Source organism: Vombatus ursinus, unplaced genomic scaffold, assembly GCF_900497805.2.
Source record: "Vombatus ursinus unplaced genomic scaffold, bare-nosed wombat genome assembly UNPS02010769.1, whole genome shotgun sequence".
Lineage (NCBI taxonomy): Eukaryota > Metazoa > Chordata > Mammalia > Diprotodontia > Vombatidae > Vombatus > Vombatus ursinus.
This window is the reverse complement of record NW_020950547.1, coordinates 3,808,519-3,836,097: the sequence shown is the minus strand read 5'-3', so window position 1 is coordinate 3,836,097 and position 27,579 is coordinate 3,808,519. Positions and strand designations below refer to the sequence as shown.

The 27,579-nt window shown below is 36.5% G+C and overlaps 1 pseudogene; it reads right to left on the bottom strand.

The window, feature by feature from the left end:
- Nucleotides 1–24,701: 24,701 nt before the first annotated feature.
- LOC114038042 lies at nucleotides 24,702–25,188 on the bottom strand (annotated as a pseudogene).
- Between the last annotated feature and the right edge of the window lie 2,391 nt (nucleotides 25,189–27,579).

Below are 27,579 nucleotides of genomic sequence, written 5' to 3'. Positions count from 1 at the left end.
TGCGACATTATTGCGTAACTATCTTCTCACTCCACTCTGCATCATTTCATACAAGTCTTTTCAGATTTCCCTGAATCCATCCCTTTAATAATTTCTTATTGTGCAAATAACATTCCATTACATTTATATGCCATACTTTATTTAGCTATTCTCCAATTTAGGGGCACTTACTTAGGTTTTGGTCCTTTGCTATGTTAAATAGAATTTGCTCATATTTTTGTACATATGGACATTTTCCCTCTTTAATTTCTCTCTGTGTTTTTTTTTTTTTGGTGAGGCAATTGGGATTAAGTGATTTGCCCAACGTCACACAGCTAGTGAGTATCATGTGTCCGAGGCTGGATTTGAACTCAGGTCCTCCTAACTCCAGGGCCGGTGCTCTATCCACTGTGGCTACCTAGCTGCCCCTCTTTTTAATGTCTTTGAGGATTATAGGTCCAATAGTGGCATCGTTAGGTCAGAATGTATTCATGTTTTAGTGGCTTTGCATATAATTCCAAATTGCTTTCTAGAAAGGCTGGATCAATTAATGTATAGCTCCACAAACAATCCATTAGTTTGTTTATCTTCCCACAGTCTCTCTGACAGTTGTCATTTTTCTTTTTGGCCTTTTGCCAGTCTGATTTTGTCATGAAGTAAAACTTCATGGCCAACTTAATTTGTGTTTCTCTAATTTTAGTAATTTGGAGTATTTTTTCATTTGACTGTTGATAGCTTGAATTTATTTCTTTAAGGACTCATATTCTTTGACCATCTGGTTTTTTGGGAATGACTCTTGTTCTTAAATATTTGAATCAATTGCTTATATATCTTTGAAATCAGACCTTTAACAGAAAAGCTTGCTGGAAATATTTTTTCCCCCAATTAATTATTTCTAATTTTAACTGAATTGTTTTGTTTGTAAAAAATCTTTTCAATTTTATATAATCAAAATTATGCTATTTTCTTTTGTGATCTTCTGCACTCCTTGTTTGGTCGTGAATTCTTTCCTAATCCATAGATGTAAAAGGTGTTTTCCTTCATCTTCTAATTTGTTATATGATGTGACCTTTTATAAAGTCACATTTCCATTTGGAGCTGATCTTGGTATATTATGTGAAATGTTGATCCAAATCTAATCTCTGTTAGACTGCTCTCCAGTTTTCCCAGCAGTTTTTGTTGAATAGTGAGCCCTTACTCTAGTAGTTGGGACTCTGAGTTTGTTGAACACTTTTTACCATGTTTAAGTATCAAATAATTTTGACGATTATTACTTTGTAGTTTGAGATCCAATATAGCTAGGCCTGTTTCCATCCCACTTCCCCACTCCTCTACCCCGTTGTTTTTCTTGAGATTCTTGATTTTGTTCTTCCCTATGAATTCTTTATTATTTTTTGTAAGTCTATAAAATAATACCTTGGTAGTTTGGAATGACACTGAATAAGTAAATAAATTGATGTAGCATTATCATTTTATCATATTGGCATGGCCTAACCATGAGAAATTACTATTTCTCCAATTATTTATGTCTATAGACTGTTTTGTAATTGTTTATATATTGTTCCTGTGTATTCCCAACTATTTTAAATATTTTGTAGATATTTTGAATGGAATTTCTCTTTCTGTTGCTTCCTATTGTGTTTTGCTCAGAGCATGCAGAAAAGCTAATAGATTTATATGCATATATGATGATATTTGTATATATATATATACACAATGTATTTTTATATATAATGATATATGAGATTTGTATTTTATGTGTGTATATGTATGTACAAGACATTAATGTGTGTTTTATATTTATATATACACATTTAATAGCAGAGAGATGTGAGCTATGTATATTATACATACATATATGTGTATACATATGTATACACATACACATCATAACATCAACATGAGTGCAGCTTGACTGTGGAAATAAATGTTTTCTGAGGAGGAGAGGAAGAAAGGAAGAGAAAGAAAAATATTTGGTGGTGATGTGTCACTTTGTGATTAACCCAGAAGAGGCATTGCAGGGGCAGCTAGGTGGTGCAGTGGATAGAGCACCGGCCCTGAAGTCAGGAGGACCTGAGTTCAAATGCAGCTTCAGACCAAACACTTCACACTTACTAGCTGTGTGACCCTGGGCAAGTCACTTAACCCCAGTTGCCTATAAAAAGAAAAGAAAAACAGAAGAGGCATTGCAATGAGAGACTTGAAAAAGTCATAGGTAAACAAAAGAGAAGTACAGAAGATAAGTGGAAAGAAAGGAAGGTAAGAAAGGTCCAAAGAATCCACGTATACTTTCTTAAGGTCAGTATCATCCTTCTATTAGACATTATCTAATTTGGGGTTTTAGGCTTCATTAATTTCAGATAGTTTCTCTGGCCATCAGCTTTTTCATAAAACTAGTTCATTTCCCCTTTTGAACCCAGCATTTTCACATGATTACTTCATAGATATTTACTAATAAATGAATTCTATCTAACATATTCTGGCCCCTGAGACTGTTTTGTTAGCTCAAAGATATTTTACACTCTTTGCCAAAGTATTTTTCCTTTTCTTTTGGCACTGCCACCATAGCTAGATGGCTAATTCTACACCCTCTTTTACTTCTGTCCCATGCCACTCACATTCCAACTCATAAGAGAAATATTTCTAGGAAAACGAAATATATAAATTCAAAAATAAATATATAAAGATATGGTAATTAGAAGCATGAATTTTAAAATTTATATTTAAAATATTTAAATTTTTAAAATTAAATTAAATTAATATATTTAAAAATTTTAAATTTATGTTACCAGACTATTTTCACATGTTGGTTAGTTTTGTTAAACAGTTTTTGCCTTTTTATTTTTATAAGGGACTTCTCTCTGAAAGAGATGGAGGAGCTATACATGGGGAAATATAGATGATGTATAAACAACAAACAGCAATTAAAATTTATTTAAGAAAATTGCCCAGTTCCAAACTGGTACTTCTTCTAAGCTTTTTTATCTAACAACAGTGAAGCAACACAATATCTACTGTATCATAAATATACTACTATATCTATGCTACTATATCATACTCTGGCAGAGAGAGATCAGAATAAAAGTATTTCTCAAGTTAATGATGTTTTTAATCTAGAATAACTTGTACTCATAACAGTTTTAAATCTGTAGTGAAGCAATCCCTTGCAGTTTCCATATTTACAATATAGCACACATATCTGATGCTGAATGTTGTGTATCTTAACTCCACAGCCCTCATATCCTCCCCCTCCTCACCCTGCTTTTATTCAAGCCCTGATTACCTCTATCATTGACTATTTCAGTAACGTCCTAATTGGACTCCAATCTCAAATGTCTCTCTTCTCCACATTCCACAAAGTGGAATGATTTTGCCAAAGTGATTTTCCTAAAGCGCAAGTTTTGACCATACCACTTCCCTATTCAATAAACTCATATAGTTCCCTTAAGCTTTTTACAACCTGACCTTTCTACTTTGTAGCCTGATTACACATTACTCTTCCTACATTTTACAGTCTAGCTAAATTGACCTTCTTGCTGTTCGTCACACAACATTTGATCTCCCTTTTCTGTGCCTTTGTTTTGGTGGTCCCCCATACCTAGAATTCACTTTCTCCTCACTTGGCCCTCTTAGAATCCTTTGTTTCCATCAAGATGCAACTCTGGCTTCATCTTTCTTTTGTGTCTCCAGATCTGCTGTCTCCCATTTATTTTAATATATTTTACACATTGCTCGTATTTGCACATTTTGCCTTCCCCAATAAAATATAAGCTAGCTTAGCACAAAGTAGATGCTTAATAAAAGCTTATTGATTAATCAGATTATAGCCAAATTTCACAGGCTCACACAGAATCTGAGAATTGAAGGCACCCTGAGATCATCTAATCCAACCACTCTAATTTTACAAGCAAAGAAGCTGAGGTCCCTAGACCTTAAGTGATTTGCCCAAAGTCACATATAACAAGGAACAAAGCCAGGATTTGAATCTAGATTTTGAATGCAAATCCAGTGTTCTTTATACTGTCACCATGAAGACCCCCCATAATATAGATATCCCAAGGCAGTTTATTCCTTTTTTGGATAGCTTTAATTATTATAAAACTTTCCCTTCTATCAAACTTAACTCTGCCTCTCTGTGACTTACACACTTAGTTCTTCTGAAAAGGGCCAAACAAAATAAATATAATCTTTCCAGTTAGTGGCAGGACAAGTATTCAAAGACAGTTCTCATATGCTTCTGTATTTTTTGTGGTGGCAAAGAATTGGAAATTGAGGAGATGCCCATCAGTTGGGGAATGGCTGAAGTGTTGTGGTATATGAATGAAATGGAATACCGTTGTGCTATAAGAAACGATGAGCTGGGGCAGGTAGGTGGCACAGTGTATAGAACACTGGCCCTGAAGTCAGGAGGACCTGAGTTCAAATGCTGCCTCAGACCAAACACTTGACACTTACTAGCTGTGTGACCCTGGGCAAGTCACTTAACCCCAATTGCCTAAAACAAGAAGAAGAAGAAGGAGGAGGAGGAGGAGGAGGAGGAGGAGGAGGAGGAGGAGGAGGAGGAGAAGGAGAGATGAGCAGGCAGACTTCAGAAAAACCTGGAAAGACTTATATGAATTGATGCTGAGTGAGGTGAGTAGAATCAGGAGAACATTGTACATAGTAACAGCCAAATTGTGCAATGACTAACTTTGATAGACTTCTCTCTTCTTAGCGATGCAAGGATCTAAGACAACTCCAAAAGATTCTTGATGGAAAATGCTATCCAAAATCCAGAAAAAGAACTGTGGAGTCTGAATGCAGATGCATATTATTTGCTTTCTCTTTTTTTGTTTCTTTTTTCTCATGGTTTCTCCCATTGGTTCTAATTCTTCTTTACAACATGACTAATGTGAAAACAGGTTTAATATGAATGTACATGTAGACCCTATATAAAATTGCACACCATCTTGGGGTGAGGAGAGGGATGGGGAGAAAATGTGGAACTCAAACTCTTATGAAAGTGAATATTGAAAACTAAAAATAAATACATTAATTTTTTAAAAAGAGAAAAAAAGTGATAAACAGGAGTTTATATCTTATAAAGAAGGCAGAAGGAAGCCACTGGAGTTGATTATTGGAGTGACATGGGTAAATCTGCACTTGAGGAAAATTACTTTGGCAACAGCGTGTAGGATGCACTAGATTGGAGAAAAACTTGAGGGAGGAAAAACCAATTAGGAAGCTATTGCAATAATCCAGATGAGATATGATGAAGTCCTAAACTAAGGTCTAAACTAACTCTGCATGAGTAGAGAGAAGGGGCTACATATAGGAAATGTGAAGATAGAAACAGCAAGATTCCTGTAATGTTTATTTCACTTAATGCAGCCCAAGGTCACTCAGGTCTTTCTTAGCTGCCACATCACACTGCTGACTTATACTGGGTTTTTATCTCTCTAAAACCATCAGTACAACTGCTATATATTCATACTTTTCTGATCTTAAATCTGTGAAGCTGATTTTTTTGTTCCTAAGCTAAAGGCTTTAATTTATCTCAAATGATTTAATCTTATTAGATTTAGCCCAGTGTTCAAGTCCTTTAAGGTCTTTAAGGATACTACCATCCTGTGTGTTAACTGGATGACAATGTCTTGTTCCCCCTGGAGTGAACATACATCTTCTTATTTCCTTATGCCACTGAAAGATAAGTCCTTACGGAGAATCCCCAGAAGGAATGCAGAAAGTAGGTTCCTTTTCTGAGACAGTGTGGGTAGAATGCTGAACTTTAAGTCAGAAAGACATGGGTTTAAATCCTGCTGCAGAAGCCTTCCTGTTATGCGGCTTGGGGGACCTCTCTTGGCCTTAGTTCCTCATCTGTAAAATGAAGGAGTTGGACTCAGTGTCCTCTCTGAAATACAAATCACAACTGTGAATATGAATGAGATGAATTCAACCATAACAGAGGAGGATAAGAGAATGGATTAGAAAGCAAAGTCTAACAATATGGTCTTTCAAGGAGCAAACTTGAAACATTCATAGAGTTAGAATGAGGAGCCAGAGTAGAATTTATTTTGAGTCAAAAGAACTCAAAAAAGAGCAGAGGTAACAATAATGATCTCAAATAAGACAACACTAAGTAAAAGATGTGGTTAAGAAACAAATGAGGAAAGTATGTTATGCTTAATATATGTGTGCTAAATGGCATAGCATCTAAATACTTAAAAGAAAAGTTGAAAAAGTTACAGGTAGAAATATACAACAAAATTTAATTTTGGGAGACTTCAACATGACCCTTACAGATCTTGAAAAATGCTAATAGAAAGATAAACATGAAAGAAGTTAAGGACCTGAATAGAATGCTAAGAAAGTTAGATATGTTGGCTCTCTGGTCATCACTAAAAAGAAACAGGGGTTTACATGCTTTTCAGTTGTGCATGGCAACTTTATAAAACTTGATTATGTACTGGGGCATAAAAGCCTCAAATCAAATGAGCAGAAATGTTAAATGCATCCTTTACTTACAGAGCAGTAAAAAAAATTATATTCAGCAACGGGTCTGTGAAGAGAGGATTAAAATATTAGAGACTGTCAGTAGCCATATGAAAAAAATACTCGAATGCAAATTAAAGAACCAGGAAAACAATTTATACTGTAATGTTCTAATGAAGGAAGACAACACATAAAGGGGAACTAGAAAGTGGAGGTTTGTAAGGAGGATACCTACAAGGCTGCTAGTGAGGGAGTGAAGCCCAGAGAGTGAGGAATGGAAAGAAGAGAGTGTAGCCATTGTAAGATGATGGCCTGGGAAAGATAGACTAAGAGGTAGAGGGACTGAAGGTCACAGTGAAGACAAAGGACAGGGTTAGGGTCCATAAGGCATAGAGAAAGAAAGAATGATAAAAGAGTATGATCAGGTAAAGGAGTTTTGGAGAACCTGGAAATTGAATACTTGCAAATGATGGCAAGATGAAAGGCATGGCCATCTTTGTGTACAACCAAGGTGAAGTAGAGGAGGTCCTGGGAATTAAATGTATTGAGAAATTAGGAAGTTAGGTATTTGTGGGAACATTAATGTGGATGTTGAAATCTAGTATGAGGACAAGAATTGGAATGGGAGGGCAGGACGGAGCCAGGTAGAAAACTCATTCAGGAAGGAAGGAGAATGTCCTAGTGGTTGAGAAATCAAAGGCCACCAGGATCTGGATTGGGTGACAGATATGGATAGCATGAACCTCAAAGGAAAGGAGATTGCTGTGGGATGGTGAGAAAGGGAAAGTAACAGTGGGTAGCAAGTATAGTCCAACTCCCCCACTACCAACAGTGATTTGGAAGGGTAAAAGTTCAAGAGTAACGAGTACTGGAAGGGTACTCAGAGATGCACTGTCATCTGGAAGGACCCAAGTCTCAGTGGGTGCCAGAAGATGGAAGGAATAAAAAGGGAAAAGGTGCACAAAATATGGGTAATTGATTTATCCATTTCTTAAATCACCTCCCTCTCATATTTCACCTCTAATTTTAAAAGATCCTAGCTCTACTGTATCTTGTTTTATAATTTTGCCTTCACAAACAGATCTGCTCCCTGTCTCATATCATATAGGCATCTATATATCTCTCAGATGTGTTAAGTTTTGTGTTAATCCATTCCCATAGACTTTTGTGATTTATAGCCTCTCATAAATCCAGGCTCCACTGGTCTACTTCCTAGCTCTCCATTTTGGGGATTTGTCCTACTGTGAAAGAGGGCTAATTCTAGTACAAAAAAAAAGATTGGGCTGCCGCAATTCTCCCTCCCCCTCCCCCACACACACCCTGAAACTCCTTATGGCAACACCATAATATTTAACATTACACTTGGCAAATACACATTATTAAACAATTGCTAAGTTCAAATATCTGTGATACAGGTGACCTTTAATACTACCAAAAAAAAATTCAGATAAATCCTATTCCCCTGCCCCCAGTCTTGTTACAACATAATTTGCCAAAATTATCTTCTTTCATGGGAACTTTCTGATCCTAGATTAGGAGCAACCAACTCTCAACATTAGATGATACATCCATTTCTTAAAAAATTGTGGCCAGAGAAGTTGTATTTAGTAAGGAGTCATAACTTCAGTAGGGGTTGAACTAGATAGAGGTAAAGTACAGTTCTGATATTCAATGATTCATTAATTCTTCCTTCTCCTGAGTTGCTATACCAATAAGAAAACATTGGATCATAGGCAATAATACTGGAAGAGCTCTTAGAAATAATGGCCAAACTTCTCATTATATAAAAGGGGGAAATAACTTGACCAAGGTCAATTTAGGTAGAGTTGGACCCTTAGCCATTCTGAAAAAAAAAGTTGCACAAATTACGTGATTAGGAACAAAATCTATGAAAACTTGAGGAAAGGACCTGCCTATACAGATTTGACAGTTAACTTTATAAAATGGGGGGTCGGGTGGGTGGGGAAGATACACAAAATACCTTAATGGAATTATAGAGGAGGATTTACTTAAGTCAGGTCCTCCCTGTTCTCCATCTTGTTTCTTGGCAGAAGATGGGGATGCTGTTCAGAAGAGAATGAGGGAGACCCTACAAATTGTCCCCTGCCAGAAGAGGGAAGGGAAATTACAGGTGCAGGTTTAGATGGCGTAACAAAGGGTTCCTCTGTGGACTATTGCAATAACCTGCTGATCAATCTACATTTCCAGGCTCTGGACATTTTCACTGGCCACTCCCACTCCTGGAACTCTCTTGCTTTTCATCTCTGCCTCCTGGCTTCCTTCAAGTCCCAGCCAATGTCCCACCTTCTGCAAGAAGCTTTTGTGGTCCTCTTTAATGTTATTACCCTCCCTCTGAGGTGCTCTCTACTTTATTCTGTGGGTTGTTTGTGCATAGTTGTCTGCATGTTGTCTCCCCCAGTAGACTGGGAGCTCCTGGAGAGCAGGGACATGTTTTTTGTTTGTTTTGGCGTTTTTTTGGCCTTTCTCTATATCCCCAGAGACTATCCAGTGCCTGACAGTTAGTAAGTAAGGACTTTTCAGTTTTTCGTAGTAAGGACAAATCTCAGTTGACTTGACAGGAAACAGCATTTTGAAAGGGGGCAAAGTGGATCTTAGGATCATTGATCTGAAACTGAAAGGAACCTCAGACCATTTAGTCCAAACTTCTCATTTTACAAATGAAGAAACTGAGGTTGTTCTATGTTAAGTGACTTGCTCAAGGACACACAGGTCAGAAGCAGGATTTTAACTCAAGTCTTCCAACTCCACAGCTCTAGTTCACTGATTTTTTCTTACATTTCCTTATCAGGACTGATATATTTTCCAAATCTGTTTGGAGATGTTATAGGGGAGAGCTTTGCTGTACTTCTGCCTAGTACTCTGCCATCTTTGCTTTCTCCCCTCTCTACATTGGTAACTCTCGCCATTCTCTGTTCATGCTTGGAGGCTACCTAGGGGCTGGTACTTTTGTTTGTTAGTGGATTCTTTTTCTATTGCCTTCAGGCTTTTGCTTGACATTTTGTGCAATTCTGGGGTGCAAGAAGTCATTCACTACAGTTTTTTATTATATTTAAAAAAAATTCCCTCTTTCAAGTTATTTTTTTTTTAATTTTATTTATTTATTTATTTATTTTTTCTACATTTTAAGTGTTGAACTGTCTCCCTCCCTCCTTCACCACCCTGCACTGCAGGCCACCATTTGACACAGATAGTGTGTGTGTGTGTGTGTGTCTGTGTGTCTGTGTGTCTGTGTATGTGTGTGTGTAAAACCATGCTATGCATACTTCTATTTATCAGGTCTTTCTCTGGAGGTGGATAGCATCTTCCTTCATAGGTCCTTTGTAGTTGATTTGAATATTTATAACACGCAGAATAGCTTAGTTGTTCACAGTTATTCATCGAACAATATTGCTGTTACTGTATCTAACGTTCTCTTGGTTCTGCTCATTTCACTCTTCATTATTTCATCCAAGTCTTTCCGTGTTTTTCTAAAATCAACCAGCTCATCATTTCTCACAGCACAGCAGTATTCCATCACAATCATATACCACAACTTGTTTAGCTGTTCCCTAATGGATGGACATCTCCTCAATGTCCAGTTCTTTGCCATCACAAAAAGCTGCTATAGATATTTTTAGAACATATAGGTTCTTCTCCTTTTTCCCTGATCACCTCTTGGGATACAGACCTATTAGTGAGTGGTATTGCTGGTTCAAAGGGTATACACAGTTTTATAACTCTTTGGGCATCATTCCAGGTTGTTCTCCAAAATGGTTGGATCAGTTTACAATTCCACCAACAATGTATTAGTGTCACAATTTTTCCATATCACCTCCAACATTTATCATTTTCCCCTTCTATCATTTTAGAGAATCTGATAGGTGTGGGATGACATTTCAAAGTTGTTTTAATTTTTATTTATGTAATCAATAATGATTTAAACCTTTTTTATATGACTATATATAGCTTTGATTTCTTCATCGAAAAGCTGCCTGTTTTCATTCTTTGACCATTTATCAATTAGGGAATGAGTCATTCTTGTAAGTTTGGCAAACTTCTCTATATATTTGAGATATGAGACCTTTTCCGAGAAACTTCTTATAAAATTTCCTCCCCAATTTTCTGCTTTCCTTCTAATCTTGGCTACATTGGTTTTATTTGTACAGAACCTTTTTAATTTAATCAAAATTATCCATTTTATATTTCACAATGCTCTGTCTCTTGTTTATTCATAAATTCTCCTATCCATAAATCTGATACATAATATGTGCTGTGTTCTTCTAATTTACTTATGATATCTCCTTTTATAAATTGGTCATGTTTCCATTTTGACCCTTTCTTGGTAAATGGTATAAGATATTGGTCTATACCTAATTTCTGGCATAATACACTCCAGTTTTCCCAACAATTTTTACCAAATAATGAATTCTTATCCCAAAAGCCTAAATCTTTACATTGTCAAAGACAAAGTTGCTATAATCATGTACTACTGTGTATTGTATGTCTATTCTCTTCCACTCATCCACCTTTCTATTTCTTAGCCATACCAGATAGTTCTGGTACTACTAAACTGCCTTCCTTTATTTTTTTTTTAATATTAATTCCTTTGATAGTTTTTACCTTTTGTTCTTCCAAATAAATTTTGTATTATTTTTTCTGGCTCAATAAAATAATTTTTTGGTAATTTAATTGGGATGGCATTGAATAAGCAGATTAGTTTAGGTAGAATGGTCATTTTTGTCGTATTAGCTCTGCCTACCCATGAACAATTAATATTTCTCCAATTATTTAAATCTGGCTTTATTTGTATAAAGAGTGTTTTATAGTTCCCAGGTTTGTCCTGGCATGTATACTCCCGGGTATTTTATGCTGTCTATGGATATTTTAAATGGCATATCTCTTTTTTCAAAGTTTTATTGGTGATATATAGAAATGCTGATGGTTTATTTTATATCCTGCTACTTTGCTAAAATTATTGTTTCAACTAGCTTTTTAGTTGAATCTCTAGGCTTTTCAAGTATATCATCATATCATCTGCAAAAAAGAGATAGTTTTATTACCTCATTGCCCATTTTGATTCCTTCCATTTCTTTTTCTTCTCTTATTGCTATTGCTAGCATTTCTAATACAATATTGAATAATGTTGGTGATAATGGGCATCCTTATTTTACTCCTGATCTCATTGGGAAGGCTTCTAGCTTATCCCCATTGCAAATAATGCTTACTGATGGTTTTAAATAGATGCTTCTTATCATTTTAAGGAAAAATCCATTTATACCATATGCTTTCGAGTGTTTTTAATAGGAATGAATGTTGTATTTTGTCAAAAGCTTTTTCTGCATGATATAATCGTGATTTCTGTTACTTTGGTTATTGATATAATCAATTATGTGAATAGTTTTCCTTATATTAAACCATCCCTGCATTCCTGGTATGAATCTCATTTGGTCACAATATGTAATCTTTGTGATATATTCTTATAGTCTTCTAACTAATATTTTATTTAGGATTTTTGCATCCATATTCATTAGTGAAATTGGTCTATAATTTTCTTTTTCTGTTTTTGATCTTTTTGGTTTAGTTATCAGCATCATATTTGTTTCATCAAAGGAGTTTGGTAGGACTCCTTCTTTGCCCATTATTCCAAATAATTTATTTAATATTGGAATGAGTTGATCTTTAAATGTTTGGTAGAATTTGCTTGTAAATACATCTGGTCCTGATGCTTTTTTCTTTTCTTTCTTTTTTTTGGGGGGGGCTAGGCAAAGGGGTTAAGTGACTTGCCCAGGGTCACACAACTAGTAAGTGTTGTTGTGTCTGAGGACAGATTTGAACTCAGGTCCTCCTGAATTCAGGGCCGGTGCTCTATCCACTGCGCCACATAGCTGCCCCCATGATTCTTTTTTCTTAGGAAGTTCATTTATGACCTGTTCAATTTCTTTTTCTAAAATTAGTTTTATTTAGATAATTTGTTTCTTCTTCTATTAATTTAGGCAGTTTATATCTTTGTAAGTATTCTTCCATTTCACTTAAATTGTTAAATTTATTGGCATATAATTGGGTACAATAACTCCTAATAATTACTTTGATTTCATCTTCAATAGTGGTATGTTCACCCTTTTCATTTTTGATACTAGTGATTTGGTTTTCTTCTCTCTTTTAATCATATTAACCAATGGTTTGTCTATTATTTTTTATTAAACTAATTCTTAGTCTATTTATTAATTCAGTAATTTTCTTACATTCAGTTTTATTAATCTCACCTTTAATTTTTAGGATTTCCAATTTGCTGTTTAATTGGGAATTTTGAATTTGTTCTTTTTTTAGTTTTTAATTGCATACCCAGTTGATTGGTCTGCTCTTTCTCTATTTTATTGACATAAGTATTTAGAGATATAAATTTTCCTCCGACTCCTGCTTTTGCTGTATTCCATAGGTTTTGGTATATTGTTTCATTATTATCATTCTCTTTAATAAAATTATTTATTGTTTCTATGACTTGTTCTTTAACCACTCATTCTTTAAGATTAAGTTATTTAGTCTCCATTTAATTTTAATCTGTTTCCATGGTCCCATACTACACATAATTTTTATTGCATTATGATCTGAAAAGGATACATTTAATATTTCTGGTTTTCTGCATTTAACTATAAAGTTTTTATGCTGTAATATATGGTCAGTTTTTATAAAGGTATCATGTGCTGCTAAGAAAAAGGTATATTCCTTTTTATTCCCATTCAGTTTTCTCCAGATTGCTATCTTATCTAGTTTATCTAAAATTCTATATATTTCCTTGACTTCTTTCTTATTTGTTTTTTGGTTAGATTTATTTAGTTCTGAGAGGGGAAGGTTGAAGTCCCCCGCTATTACAGTTTTGCTATGTATTTCCACCTGTAATTCATTTAGCTTTTCCTTTAAAAATTTGGATGCTATAGCATTTGGTGCATATAGATTTATGTTAATATTATTTCATTATCTACAGTACCTTTTAATATAATGTATTTTTCCTGTTTATATCTTTTAATTATAGATGAATTTTTTTTCTTCTTTTCTCTTTTGGAAAACAAATTATTGATTATAAGGAATGGCTGTCTGAAAAGGGTAAGGAATATAGAGAGAAATATAAGCTAAATAAAAACAAAAGCTATCAATGAAAATCTATGATCCTGACTGTGGTTCCTTTGTTCTTGAACTCTTTCCTTCTGGCTGTTATTGTATTTTTTTTTTACTTGGAAGTTCTTTTATTTGACCATAATATTATTAGGTGTTATGGTGATTGGTGGAGTTTTTGTTTTTTCTATTTTCCATTTTCCCTTTGTTTCTAATAAATCTGGGCAGTTTTCTTTTGTGATTTTTTAAAATATGGGGCATATTTTTTTTTGTTTGGTCATAGTTTTCTGTGAGTCTGATGATTCTTAAATGGCTGCATCTTCATGTGTTTTCCAAGTATCATTATTATAATTATTTTGGTGAGTTAGATATACCTTATATTTTCTTTTTTTTTCCTATCTTTTGAATTTGTTCTATTTCTTGTTATCTCATGGAGTCACTGATTTCCTTTTACTATATTCTATTTTTCCATCTTCTTATAATTATGAAAACCTAGCTCTTCCCATAGGGATTGCATCTCTGGCCACTTTCTCCAGTACTGGACATACCTTTACTCATCCCCTCCCCTCTCTGAATACTAGGCCAGAAGATAGAGTAGGCATACTTTTTGCTTCAGACCCTTCCTTTATGTCCATCATTCAAACAACCCCTACTTATTTGAAGCTTACTACATCTAGATATATATTGTCCTAAACACATCCTGTAGCTAGTCCTTACCATCACCAAGCTATTTTCTCTCCTTCTTTAAAGACTTTGATTTCCTGGCTCATAGTCTTGTTTTGCACTTCAACTTCTGCCCTTATACTTGGAGACTTCAGTTTATTTGTTGATAGTTCTTCAAATACTGTTGTTTTTGAGTTCATCAGCCTCCTTAATTCCTATGACTTGTACCTTCAGTTTACTTTAGTCAGACACAGGATTTGCCATGTATGTGATCTCATCACCCACAAGTGACTCATCTCCACAATCTATAACTCTAAAACTCCTCCGTCTGACCACCTGTCCTAATTTTCCCTCTGCCTCATACCTGATAAGCCATTCTCTGGCCTCACTTTCAGTAACTCTGCCTTGTACTTCTTTCCTGGGCCGTCAGCCATGCTCTGGTCTCACATTTTCACCTTCAATATCTATAGTTAATTTAGTCAACTTTATATCATCTTCTGCCCTCAAGTCCCTTATCCCCTTGTCTTTTCTGTAATTATGTTGCCTGGGTTAAATTTGTTATGCAGTCTCAACTGGGTTGATCCTCGCTGCTACATATTTAGCCTGTAGTTTGAGCCTTAGACATTTATTAGCTGTGTGACCCTGGGCAAGTCACTTAACATCTGTCTGCCTCAGTTTCAAATGTAAGATGAGGATAATAATAGTACTTATCTTGCACTACTCCCTCTCCATTTCCTGTCATCAGAAATATTTGTATCCTCAGTGCTTAACACAATGCTTGGCACATAATTAGTACTTAATAAACACTTTTTTAATTTATTCATTTGCACAGACTGTCTGTCTTCCATGCCTAGAATGCTGTCCCTCATCATTTACACCTCTTGGAATCCCTAATAATCTTCATGGCTCAGCTTAAGTGCCACCTTCTTCAGAAGACCTTTCCTGATTCCCTCAGTTGTTAATGCCCTCCAAATTATTTTGTATATATTTATATTTATTTTGTATTTGCTTATCTGTGTATATGTTGCTTCCCCTCAGTAGAAGGTGGGTTTCCTATGGGCTGGGACTTATTCGTAGTACCTAACATAGTACCTGGAACATAGCAAATAATAGATAGATACATGTTGAATTGAATTAAATTGTAAGACGCTCCATTTTCTACCTGGATACCTTTGGAACATTCTCCCTCCTCACTTCTGCTTTGCAGAATCCTTAGCTTCTTTCAAGCGTAACTCAGATGACATTTACTACAGGAGGCCTTCCTGAATGATCCCCTCGTTGTTAGTGCTCTCAGCTCTGCTCTTCTTCACAACGAAATTATTGTTTATTTACTCTGTAGTTGGATAGATGGATAGATAGTCTTATACATAACATGTGTACATAGCAGATGTTCATTAAATGTTTGTTGTTGAAATTAATCTTGGTGTTCCATTACTCTCAGCCGTTTTGTATTGCCAGAAAAATGCTGATATTCAGTTGATGGGCTTTTGCAAGAGCAGAGAGGCATTGTGGAAAGAGTGCTAGATTTGGAGTTGGGAAAGATGTGGGTTTGGTTCCAGATTCTGACACTTATTTAGCTGTGTGACTGTGGGGAAAATGTGTTCATGCTGTATAAGGATTAGTTGATAGAATTGGGGAAGTTTTAGGGAGCAATAGTAACTGTTTTTAAATATTTGAAGGATTGTCACATGGACAATAAGATTAGACTTTAAATGTTGAACATAGTGGAGATTCTCAGTTTCTTGTACAGTGCTCTATTTTGTGGTGTATGTAGAAATGCCTATTTTAGTTGGTGATCATTAATAAGATCATTGATGTTGAAAATTTTTTAATTAAAAAAAATTTGTTTCAAAGAAAGCACTGCTTAATTTCCCAACTACAGTCCAATATGATTTCCTCCTTCTCAGTTCTTGACTCATTTAATTGTCTGTCTGAAGCATTGCATATAAAAACTCAAAGGCTGCCCATCCAGCTGCCTATCTATACTATTATTTAGGCTTTGTGTGTTTTTAATCGATTTTGTTTTTCTATTTTACATGGTGAAGAACTGCTTGTTAATGGCTCGTGTTTATATGTATTTGCATCAATTCCCTATATGCCTTGGATATCAGACCTTTACCAAAGAAATTTGCTGGAAGAGAGTTAATCCCATGATATCAAGGATCTCAGTAAGTCTTCTCTACAGGGGCATTGGCATAAACACATACTTCAAAAAACTTTGTACAAATTTATAACTATGCCCCCAAAGTCACTAAACTGTGTATACTCTTTGACTCAGGGATGACAGAGAGATGATGATAGATTCAAGGTACAGAATTAGAAATATATTTTTGGACATAGAAAATTGAGGATTATTTTGCGTGACCATGCTTATTTGGGTTTTTTGGGGGTTTTTGGGGGGGGGAGAGGGTAGAAGGGGTGGAGAAAAGAGGTGATAGGATTGCCAAGAAAAAATAAGAAAAGAAAGGAGGACCATTGAAATTTTTATAAAACTGTACCAACATGAGCAGAAGGCAGTTTATAAGGAAACACAGACAAGCATATAACTTTTTAATATTTTGAATTGATTATATATTATCATATATTAAATATATTTAAAAGCAAATTATGTCATATTCACCTTTTCCATATATATGTATGCACGTGACTTAGCATACTAATTAAGGGTGTAGTATAGTTGTAGTCATCAAAAACCTTAGGCATATATATTCCCTTGTAGACCACACATGTTTAAGGCCTTTGTAGCGAAGACAGAGTATTGATCATTGAGCTTTGCCAGGAGGAACAGAGAAGTGCCAAGTACATCAAGGACTGACCCTTTCTCATGCATGGATGTTATGCCTACTTGGAGGGTAGCCAGCTGGTCTTAAATAAAGCTATTCTACGCATTCTACTAGAGGATTAACTCTGATAGGTATGGTTGAAGTTTTGTGACTGTAAAACTTAATGTGATATAGAAGGGGCTATCAGAATGATCAATCAGGTGCCCAAATTTAAACTTTTGTGACACCATATCTGCCCACAGAATATGAAGTCCTGGGAATGTAGGTTACAGTGAAGTAGAACCAATTGCAAATAGTTCTCAAAGATCTAGTATTGATTGAGCCACTTGTCATTCAGAAGTGATCTACTTTTTAGATGATCATTGTGGCTGTAGTTCCTTTTGTCATAAGGCAAAATTTTTTTTCTCCATTCATCATTCTAGAATAGTGGTATAAAAAGGACCAGCGTGCATATGGAAGAGGGCAGCATGGCTTGCAAAAGGATGGCCACTGCAGTGATGATGCACGTGTTACTTTTAGTGGTTAACTGTCTGCTGTGGATCTGGTTGTATCAATACAAGTGCTGAGATGTGAACGAACCTGTCAGGTCATTAAATGTAACGTTAGCCTCTCCCAGTTTCTCTGTAAAGCTTTGGCACCTTTCAACAATTTCTACCATTCCATCACATGCTTGCTGTGTACCCACAGTTATGACATGGATGAAATATCAGCAGAGATGCCTGAGGAGTGGTTGGGCAGGTAGGAGGAGAACAAGGAGGAAGTAATGTCTTAAAAACACAAGGAGAAGAGAAGGAGTATCTAGGAGAAGTTGGTTAGCAGTGTCAGATGTGATAGATCAAAGAATGTGAGGATTAAAAGAAAAGATATATACGTAAGTAATTAAAGAATTTATTAAGTGCTTACTTATGTGCCAGTTATTGTAAGGAGGTTTGGTTCTTAGGATTTTTGTAACTGGAGAGTTTAGTTGAGTGATGAAGTTGGAAGCCAAGTATTCAAATAGTTAAGAAAAAAGCAAGTGGGAGCCACAATGGCAGAGTAAGAGGTGAGTCTGTCTTACCCTCCCTTATTAACCCCTGAAAGCCCAGAAAATATCACCCCAGGAAAAACCCTGGAAGTGAATTAATCTGATCTAACTAAGAAAATGTACTGAGAGAAAAGGAAAGGAGGAGGCAGACAAGGGTAAATTACATCACAGGAAAAGGCACAAAAAACTATAACAGCAGAGGGAAGAAGGGAGGGAGATGAGCATTATTTGAACCTTACTCTCATCAGATTTGGCTTAAGAAGAGAATAACATAATTAGTTAGGTATAGAAATCTAATAGGCCCTATAGGCAATTGGAGGGAAAAAGGGAAAGAAAAGGGAGGGGGTTAATAGAAGGGAGGTGGGACTGAGGGAGGCGTTGGTCAAAAGCAAAACATTAGTGAGGAGGGAAAAGGAGAAAGGAAAAAGAAAAGTATAAATGGGGGTGGGGAGGATGGAGAGAAAGACACAGATAGTTACCATAATTGTGAATGTGATATATGAATGTGATGGAATACTATTTTGCTATAAGGAATGATGAGCAGGCAGACTTCAGATAAACCTGGAAAGACTTGAATGGTTTGATGCTGAGTGAGGTAAGCAGAACCAGGAGAATGTTGTACACAGCAACAGCCACATTTGAGTGATGACTGACTTTGATAGACTTAACCCCTCTCAGCAATACAAGGATCTAAGACATCTCCAAAAGCCTCATGATGGAAAATGCTGTCCACATCCAGAGAAAGAACTATGGAGTTTGAATGCAGATCGAAGCATACTATTTGCGATTTTTTTTTCTTCTGTTGTATTTTGTTTCCTCTTTCTGGTGGTTCCTCCTATTAGTTCTAATTCTTACTTACAACATAACTAATGTGAAAATATATTTAATAAGAATGTATATGTATAGCCTATATTAGATTGCTCACCGTCTTGGGGAGGGAGGTAGGGAGGGAGAGAAAAATTTAAAACTCAAAAGCTTATGGAAGTGATTGCTGATAAATAAAAATAAATTAATAAAAAAAAGATGAAAAAAAAGTGAGAGGAGAGGAAGTTGAAGCACCAGTTATATATTACTTTTACAAGAAGTTTGACTGAGGGGGCAGCTAGATGGCACAGTGGACAGAGCACCGGCCCTGAAGTCAGGAGGACCTGAGTTCAAATCCGGCCTCAGACCAAACACTTGACACTTACTAGCTGTGTGACCCTGGGCAAATCACTTAACCCCAATTGCCTTAAAAGAAAAAAAAAGAAGTTTGACTGAATGGATATCTCAAATCGGATGGCCTGTTTACATCTTAAATTCAACGTGTTCAAAACTGAACTCATTTTTTCCCCTCTTCCAAACTTCCCTATTACTGTGGAGGGCATCACCATCCTCCCAGTCACTAGGGCTCACAACCTAATTGTCATTCTTGACATCTCACTCTCCTCATAGCCAGTCTGTTACCAAGTCCTATAGAGTATACCTTCACTATGTCTCTCCCATATGCCCTTTTCTCTTCTTTGACATGGCTGCCACCTTTGTGCAGGCCCTTATCAACTCACTCTTGGAATATTGCAATAGCCTGCTAGTTGGTCTCCCTACCACAGGTCTCCCCATTCCAGTTCATCCTCCATTCATCTGTCAAATTAATCTTACTAAAACGTTGCTCTGACCATATCACCACCCATTCAAATAAACTCCAGTAGCTCCCTAACACCTCCAGGATCAAATATAAAATTCTTTATTTGATATTCAAAGCCCTTTACAACCTGGCCCCCTCTCACCGTTTTAGTCTTCATATACTTTTCTTTTCCCACCTTTCCAGAAATGCCTACACCATTCTGTGATCCAGTGGTAGTGGCCTCCTTGCTGTTACTCAAATAAGACACTCTGTCTCCAGACATTTTCACTATCTGCTCCCTATGCTTAGAAAGCTGTCCCTCATCTCTACCTCTTGGTTTCACTGATTTCCTTCAAGATCCAGCTAAAATCCCATTTTCTATGAGGAGCTTTTTCCTGATTCTCCTTAATACCACTGCTTTCCTTCTGTTAATTATGTCCTATTTATCTTATATACATTTTGTTTGAACATAATTGTCTTCTTGTTTCCCCCAATTGACTCTGAGCTCCTTGAGATTAGAGACTGTTTTTTGCCTTTCTTTGTATCCTCAATATTTTTACCTAGCACATATTAGGTGCTTAATAAATGCTTTCTGACTGACTGAAAAGGCAAGGAGAGATATAGGAAAATAATGGGGATGGTTAAGTCTAAACTTCTTAATTTGTTTTAGGGTGGGGAAGAATTGGGTGTGTTTGTAGGTACCGGGGAAGGAACTAGTAGAGAAAGAGAAACTAGAAACTAGAGAGAGATTAGGAAGAAAGAACATGATGATAGTGGATCTAATCTGGAGAATACAGAAGGGAAACGGACCAGGGGTCCTTGATTTTTACCAAAGCTGACTCTTCATCTGAAACTAGAGGACATGGTGGGTGACATCAGGGAGTTGTGAGATGAGAAGGATAGGTTGTTAGAGGCGGCGGGGAAAAGCAGGTGTTGGCAGACAGCTTTGATTTTTTTTTTCATAGTATGAGGCAGGGAGCTTAGCTGCGAGATATGGAGATGAAAGTATAGTTGCTGGCTTGAGGAAAGAAGAAAAGGTTTAGAACAACTATTATGGGGGCAGCTAGGTGGTGCAGTGGATAGAGCACTGGCCCTGCATTCAGGAAGACTGGAGTTCAAATCCAGCCTCAGACACATAATACTTAGTAGCTGTGTGACCCTGGGCAAGTCACTTAACCCCTTTGCCTAGCCCCAAAAAAACCAAACAAACAAACCAAAAACGAACAGCTATTATGGAGAGTGGGATCGAGGTTCCTGCCAAGATGGAAGACCATTCAACTCCCATGTACTGATTCTGGAAAAACCCAGAATTTCACACCAGACAGAATAATACTCAGAAAATGTATTGAGAAACTTCAGTAAATGACTTCTTCCACCCCAGAACTGCCTAAAATGTCAGCCAGAAGTCCATGGACAATGGGAAAGGGGTCCCCTCCAGTAAAGTGAGCTCCACTACAACCATATTATTCACATGTAGCTTGCAACCTTCTGTACCCAGAGGCAGCAAGAGTGGAGGGCTCTCCTAAGAAAGCCCTAGGGTAGTCAAAAACCTCTAGGATAGTAACTTTGGGATACAGCTCCCCTCCCAAATAACCAGCAGCAGGCAGTGACCATTGTTGCCACAGTGCTAAGAATGGGACAGCTCAGGATCAGGAGCTCTGAGGTCCTTAACACTCTATCCTAAGATACCATAGAAGGCCCTGAAGATCCAGGGGGCGTTAACCTCAGGAGATGGAGGTCCTCACAAGAAGCCAGGGTAAGACCCAAAAGAGCAGACCACCCCATCTAAGAGTACAATCAGGACTGGTAGCACTAGTATAAACCTCTAATTTAGGAGCCAAAACTAGATAGATGAATAAAGCAAAGAAAACACTAACTAGTGTCAAAAACGATTACAAATCTAAAGATATCCCTCAAAAGAAAGAAAGAGTAATACCATAACAACTTCAAGCAGAGATTCAAAGGAAAAAAATTTTACATGAATACTTAGGAGAAATGAAGCAAAAGATTACAAAAATGAAATAAAAACTCCAGAAAGAATAATTAGAAAAATATTAAATAGCTTAGAAGAGTAAATTGTAAACCTTACCAAAGTAACAGATACCCTGAAGACTAGAATATAACAAATAAATCGATGACTCCATTAGAAATATTGGAACAAAATTAAGAGACTGAAAAAATAGAAGAAAATGTAAGATATCTGATGTCAGAAAAAACTGACCTGAAAAACATGTTAAGGAGAGACAATTTAAGAGTGATTTATAACTTAATTAAAAATAAAAAAAAAGAGTAATTGAATTCTCTGGAAATTACGATTTTAAAAAGCCTAGATGTTATATTTCAAGAAATTACAAATGGAATCTATTAAATCTATTAGATCTATTAGAACCAGAGGGAAAAAAGCTTATATGGAATACATTGATCACCTGAAGGGAACCCCAAAAGAAAAAGTACCAAGAATGTCATAACCAAAATCCAGGACTCCCACATTAAAGAAAAAATGGATTTTTAATGGAATACAGAACTTTCAAATATTTCTGCTGAAATGATTAGAGCTAATTTTTAGATAGAAATACAACAGTCCAGAGAAAACTTTAATGGTAAATTTATTTGAACAACTGGAAAGGGGGTATAATTATGACATAGCCCTATCCTTCTAATAGGGGAAGAAGAAAGAAGTTTCTTTCAGAACCTTAATATCTTCCAAAGAGGACCTGGGGGTAGATTGGTTCTGTTCTGAGGGTTTTAAGAGGGGAAAGAGATAGGGAGGGTAAAAGGAATAACTTCATCTAGAACAGAGGAAGCATGTGGTACTTGCTATTTCTCATAATTGGGGTGAAGAGAAGAAGAGTATACAAACATAGAGGAAACGATAGGTGGAGTGAGCATCAGATGAGAACCTCACTTTTATTTAAAATGGAAGGAGAAGGACCAACCACATTCACACAAACACATACACAGTTTGGTTTTGAAATATATCAAACTCAATAGGGAGGCAAGCATAAATAGGAAAGGGGCGCCCAGTTTAGAGGGAGGATAATACTACAGAGGGAATAACTCCAAGCAAAACAAACTTCTTTCCCTTGAAGGAAAGGAAGGGAGAATTTTAAAAGGAGAAGGGGTAGAGAAGAATCTTTAGAATCTAAAGGAGTACCTAGATTTCCTCTTAGAATGACTGTACAAATATAATGGAGTATTATTGCCTATGATATTATGATATTATGAAATAGATGATTTCAAAGAATTATTGGTAGAATGAACTGAGGCATAATGAATTGAGCAGAACCAGGAGAACAGTTTATACAAAGACATCATTATTGAAAAGAAAAACAACTTTAAAAGACTAAAGAATTGAATGGACTGACCAACCATGTCTCCAAAGGATCTATGATGAAATATATTCCCTATCTATTACCTGGCAGAGAGATAATTGATATAAGGTACAAAAAGAGAGAGACATTTTTAGACATGGCTATTGTGGGAATTCTTTTTTTGTTTTGTTTTTAATAATTTGTCTCCAATTACATGTAAAAATAATTTTTAACATTAGGTTTTTCTTTAAGTTTTAAGTTCCAAATTCTATACTTCCCTTCTTCCTCTCTCATCTTCCTGAGATGGTAAGCAATCTGATATGTTATACATGGGCAATCATGTAAAACATATTTCCATATTAATCATTTTGTGGAAGAAAACTTGAACAAAAAAAAAAAGAAAGGAGGAAAGAAAGTAAAAAAACAGTATGCTTCAGTCTGTATTCAGATGCCATCACTTCTTTCTCTGGAGGTGAATAGCATTTTTCATGGGTCCTTTCAGATTGTTTTGAATCATCATATTGATGAAAATAGCTAATAGTTGTTCATTGTACAATTGTGTATAGTGTTCTCCTGATTCTGCTCACTTCACTCTGCATCAGTTCATATAGATCTTTCCAAGTTTTTCTGAAATCATCCTGCTTGTCATTTCTTATAGCATAGTAATGTTCCATTACAATCATATGCCACAACTTTTTCAGCTATTCCCCAATTGATAGACATTAGGGATTCATTTTGACTATGCTTATTTGCTACAAGGGTTTTCCCCCCTCTTTCTCTCACTTTTTAATTGGGAGTGGGGGTGGGGCTTGAGTACCAAGAGTGATGATAAAAAAGAGGGCAACTAATGATTTTTAGAATGCACGTAAGAGAAGTTCAGAAGGAAGCACAAACAAGCAGGACAGTTTTGAAAGTACTATGTAGAATTTATTATACTTTTGTTAAAAAGCAAGTATATTCAATAGAGATTCATAATTGCATATAGATTTCTTTGTGTGTTCTGCTATATGTCTGGAAGTGCTTTTTGTGTGTTTAAATTCAGAATTTTAAAAAATAACAAGAATTGGTATAGAAAATCACTTAGGGAGTAAGAAAAATATTGCTTTGTTGCAGTAATTGCCCGGTTAAGATTAGCTAACACATCATCCTATTGGTTCTAATTCTTACTTACAACATCACTAATGTGAAAATATGTTTAATAGGAATGTATATGTACAGCCTATATCATATTGTGCACTGTGTTGGGGAGGGTGGTGGGAGGAAGGGGGAGAAAAATTTTAAACTCAAAAGCATATGGAAGTGATTGTTGATCAATCAAAATAAATTAATAAAAAAAAAGATTAGCTAACACATTTATAGTGAGTCTAATCAGCATGGATTTAGGACTTTTTCCAGCTTAGTTCAGCAGCATTAAGAACAAAGAAGGTGTTTGGTTATCCGGGGTGGGTTTTTGGTGAGGAGTGAGTAGTAATAAGACAAGGAGGCAACAAATTCTTGAATGAAAGTGAAAGAAGAGTTGAACTGGTTCTCTTAAGGGATTGAGTTGGGGAAGGGAAGAGAGTATAGCCAGAGTAGGGATGATGACCTGGCAAAATTCTGAGGGATGCAGAGATTGTAGGTCATGGTTGCGATAAACATGGGTTTGGGAGTCAGGAGACATGGAATGATAGGAGATTGTGACCAGATAAAGGACCTTCCAATTTCTTTTTTTTTTCCCATAACTCAAGAATTTTTTATTGTTTTTATTTTACAGCCATTTATGCCATGAATTCCTTGGGGATCGGTTCCAACAGCTCAGGTTCTTTGCCATTGGTTCTCACAAAGTGTGCTTCTCTGGGTGGAGCAGGCTGGCGCTTCAGTTGAACCCAAGTGCCTTTTTCTTTGGCTTCCTTCTTCTTCTGATTATTTTCCTTTACCCGCTCAAGGAAGCTATCTCTGCTCTTGGAATACTTAGTATGCTCAATACGCACATTAATTCTCTTGGCTAGAATCTTGCCCTTAACCTGTTTGTGTACAACAATGCCCACAGCATATATGTTGAGTAACATTATAGACCCGTCCAATCTTGCCATGGTAACATTTGTGAGGCATTCCTTGCTGAACCGTGCGCGTACCCTTGATATCTACAATATTACCTTTCTTGTATATTCACATATACGTGGCCAGAGGGACAACACTATGTTTTTGAAAGGGCCTAGAAAACCTGTATCGTGTGCCTCTCCGTTTTCCTTTTGTGTTCATCATTTTGGCAACTTACTGGAATATGGCGGAGCCGGCGGAAAAGCCTTCCAATTTCTTGATCATGGAAGTGGAACACTTGCGGATGATGACAGTATGGGAGTCGAGCAGATTGAAAAACTGGGATGTTGGGGTATTTGAGGGAACATTAATATTTATGTCTAAGTCTCCTAGTAGGAGGCTAGGAGTTGAGGAAGAGAGGCATCTTCTGAAATAATTTTGAAAGAGTCGAAGGAGAGAGAGTATCCTGGGGGTTAGTAGATAAAAGCTGCTAGGATCTAGATGGGGTGATAAATGTGGATAGTGAGCCTCAAAAGAGCTCCTGAAGGAGCTTTTCCACTTTGTCCAGGAGGGAGCTATTTCATATTAGGAGGTACCGGATGGCTAAGTATGCCACTGTTCCCACTGTGCTGAGCATCATGAAGCTTGCCTCAGCTCAGACTATAGAAAATACTGGAGATGAAGGTATATGCACTATGTGCTCTGAACCTAAAACTCCTGGGGTGGGAACGTCTTCTGTTTATCCAGAAGAATCTGAAGGGCTTGTGTTCACTTTCAGAACTAAGAATTCCTTTCTTGTAGAGTTGAATGTCCTTTGCAACATGTAGTCAAGTTTGCAGAGGTCTGCTCCCTTTGTTATTTGAACTCTGAAATCTCTGAGACCCTCTGGGTGGCGGGGATGGAAGGCCAGTCAGTTTTATGGTAGAAGGGCTCAGCCAATAGAGCCATGGTCCTCTATTATTATCATTAATAACTAAAGTTATTATTAGGGCTAAGATCCCTCCAAACTTTCTGGGAGAAAGAGAGGTGAGATCCACATTGGGAGCCAAGGGTATTATAAATGAAAGATTAGGCTAGATTAAGAGGTCAGGGCTTCTCAGAACATCAAAATCTGTGGATTTGAGGCTGAGACAAAAGCAGGAAAGGCAGGGGCTAGATGAGAGTAATTTCATGCTAAGAAGAGTTCTATATGAGATCAGAAGGCAAATTAATAGGAGTGTCAGTGAAATTAATGTTTGATATAATCTGTCTTCTTAACATTGAATGCCTTTTAGGATCAGCATGTTCCTTGCCCTATTTTAAATTATTGGCATGGAACTGGATTCAATGGCTCATGTATTGCCCTAATACATAAATACCTACCCTATTGAGACTGGACTTAGAAAACTTGTATTGAGAAATGATATTAAAGATATCTTTGCCAACATTTATGATGGGAAAATTAATGGGCTGGTCATATAACAAAAATTAACGATGGGCAGCCAGAGTGTTGCATCGGGATTCTGAGACATTCAAAGTACATTGTGGGGTTCTTTTTCTGTAAATTTTTGGAAAACTGTATATAATAATCATACAGGATAAGATGTGAGAGGTTTAGATCTACATCCATTGAAGGAGTACTAATGCCTATGTAATTATTAATTTTTCAAAGTTAAACAAAATAAATTTTGAGCTATTTTCCATATTCCACTCAGCAGTTTGCAGGTTGGATTTTAGGACTTGAATTTCTAGACTAATTTGTCCTATTTGTTTGACATTTATTCATTCAACAAATGTTAATTGAACCTATACAGAGCACTGTGTTAAGTACTGAGGATACTGTACATGACACAGATCTGTCTTTCATGGGACTTATTGGGGTATTTTTTGTTTTTTGTTTTTAGGTAGTTGGGGTTAAGTGACTTGCCCAGGGTCACACAGCTAGTAAGTGTCAAGTGTTTGGTCTGAGGCCGGATTTGAACTCAGGTCCTCCTGAATTCAGGGCTGGTGCTCTATCCACTGTGCCACCTAGCTGCCCCCATGGGACTTGTTGGAAGAAAAGACATGTATACCAACAATTGTGATAAGAGTGAGATTAAATGCCAAAGATAGGTTCATGTAAACTCTTATGAAATATGGCATGGATGTAGGCTCTGTGTGAATTTGGTAGGAATCACATATTTGAAGCATTTCAGTAGTACAAGCAACCTTTCTGGTTCATGTGCCTCCTTCTTTAAGACTATCAGAAAGAAAAGTGTCATTTTGTTTATTAACCATTGAGATTAAAATATACAATTTGCCCACCAGGGACACATATTCAGTCCACCAGCCCAGTGACCTCTTCAAAGTCTCTTGAATACCCTTACACCACTGCCGTGCCAAACTGAATGGTTAAGCAGGTTTGGAGAGAACGTTACTGGCCAAATTCAAAATTGGTCCGATTTATCAACCCATCTACCACCATCCCTACCCCCTATTTAAAAGTCTCAGGCAAACAGTGTTCTCTGGTCACTTGATTTTTATTGTATGTAGAAAAGAAATGGAAAAGAAATAAATCAGATACTCCTGCATGGAATTCCCACCGAGAGAGGTGTGTGTGTGTGTGTGTGTGTGTGTGTGTGTGTGTGTGTGTGTGTG